The following is a 2109-nucleotide window of genomic DNA, read 5'->3' as shown; positions in this document are numbered from 1 at the left end:
CCAGACAAAACAAAGAGGAAGTGAACTTATTTTTGTTGTGTCTTTACTTCAGTTCCATTTCAGTGAACAGTCAAATGAGTGGGAGGTGGCACAGGTGACCAGGAACAGTGCACCCCATGCTGGTTTAGTTCCTCTGGAATGATGCATGTTAAAGGTGGATTTGTCCAGAACTTTGAAAGATGTGCAGAGAGGCATAAGATTCTAGTGGGAAAGGACCTAAGTTCTCCAGATGAAAGAAAGGAACAGGTATGCTTGTAAGTAGGAAAAGAAAAGTGATGGCAGAGAAGTCAAGATATTAAATCAAACTGGGAAAACTTCTCACCTGCCTTTAAATGACACACGTATCCTAAGGACTTTGTTGACAATAATACATGTTATATTTCTAGCAATTGAACCAAGCAAACTGGATGATACCTCCATTTTCAGGTACAGATTTAGCAAAATTATGCAACATTTAATATATTCATACTGAGCTGGATAGAAAAATGATAGAATAACAAAAAGAAACTGCAAAAATTCAAAACAATTGCTATGGGGTTTTACGTGTCTGTTGTGTGAGTCTTCCGAATGCATCCACTAAATTGGCAACATGGTCTGGAAATAAGAATATGAGCCTAAACGAGGCCCATAATTCATGTCAGGAAAGCAAAAGTACTTGGGAAAATAAAGTCTAAATGTCTTCATTGACCTCAATTACCCAAACAATGTGTGCAATTTTATCCAACTGACGATGTGATAAGGATGACCTGTTTTCTGCTAAATAAAGACTTCTGAGATGGCAAATGATGTTTTTAGGTAAACCTTCCCACTTATCTCAGAGCTTTCAAAACTGAATTTTCTTTCAAGGTAAAACAAGACAAAACAACCACAAAACAACCAGAACAATTACCCCATTCAACCCCAGAGTCACCGTCCTTAGCCTTTCTCCCACTAGCCTTTGGACAGAAGCAGAAACAGCAGGTTCTATCCAGATCAGCTGCCTTCTTTTACCAGCACAAATACTTTGGCAGGAAGATAAGTGAGTGATTAAATCCAAAGTGGAGTCTAAAAAATAAATGTTTGAGCAAATGAATGCATGGCATTCTCCAAGGGCAATGAGACAGTGAAGGCCTGCTGGAAGTGGATTCTACCAGTTCTTTTGTGTCCAGCACCTGAGCAGAATTTAGGGCAAGACCCAGGTGACACAAGCAGTCATTGCTAGGGATACCAAGTGGTTGTCTCCTATTCTGCCTCTATCTTGAGTGTGGTGTAACTGGAGATTCTAAACGCAGTCCGTCTGAGCTGTGTGTTCTCTCTAAATACTGGAGTAACTAACTTTCAACCCTTTTTTATCTACATGTAGATTTGATAAACAGAGATTGGAAAAAATGCTACATGTGGCTGAAGCCTAGTTTATGGGTAAATATTTTCCCTCCTTGTAACAAGTTAAGCTTATTTAATAGCGTGCCCTTGGGTTGTAGACACCACCATTATGGAAACGCAGTAGTTTTACACTTTAGTAACTTAGGACGTCATGTTTTTCTCACTGTTTCCCCTAAGTCAGGAATCCTGTTTTGGAGAATTACTGAAACAAATTTTAAAATAAATAAATAAAAGGGCTTCTGAGTGCTGTTTCTTTTCCAACTTCAGGAATCAGGGCACACTCATACTGCTCCCTTCTTTGCTGGTAACAACTAGTCTGTAAATTACACAAGACTTAATCCCACCTGCGTAGCTTAGCTCCTTGCCCCCAATTCCTATAATAGGCCTCCCCGCTTTTGAAAAAGAGCCACATAAATGAGGACGGAGTGGCCCCCAGCAAGCATCTAACATAGAGCTAAGTAGGTTCAGAAAGAAAATCAAAAAGAAAGAAAGGCAGGGGGGAGGAATCAGCTTGATTTTCTTGTTGGTACCTGTATACTCCATCTAGCAACATGAAACGTAAGCAGCTGGTTTCAGAATGGGAAAAGAAAAAAAAAATTCATGTTTTGGTAGAAACAAAACTGAAAAAAAATATTTTTTAAGTTGAATTTAAAGAATTTTTTAAATGAGGTCTTTTAATCTACTTAGGTGTTTATATATATATATATATATATATATATATATATATATATATGTATATGTATATAT

This window comes from Marmota marmota, unplaced genomic scaffold, assembly GCF_001458135.2.
Source record: "Marmota marmota marmota unplaced genomic scaffold, marMar, whole genome shotgun sequence".
Classification (NCBI taxonomy): Eukaryota; Metazoa; Chordata; class Mammalia; order Rodentia; family Sciuridae; genus Marmota; species Marmota marmota.
This window is presented reverse-complemented; position numbering follows the sequence as displayed.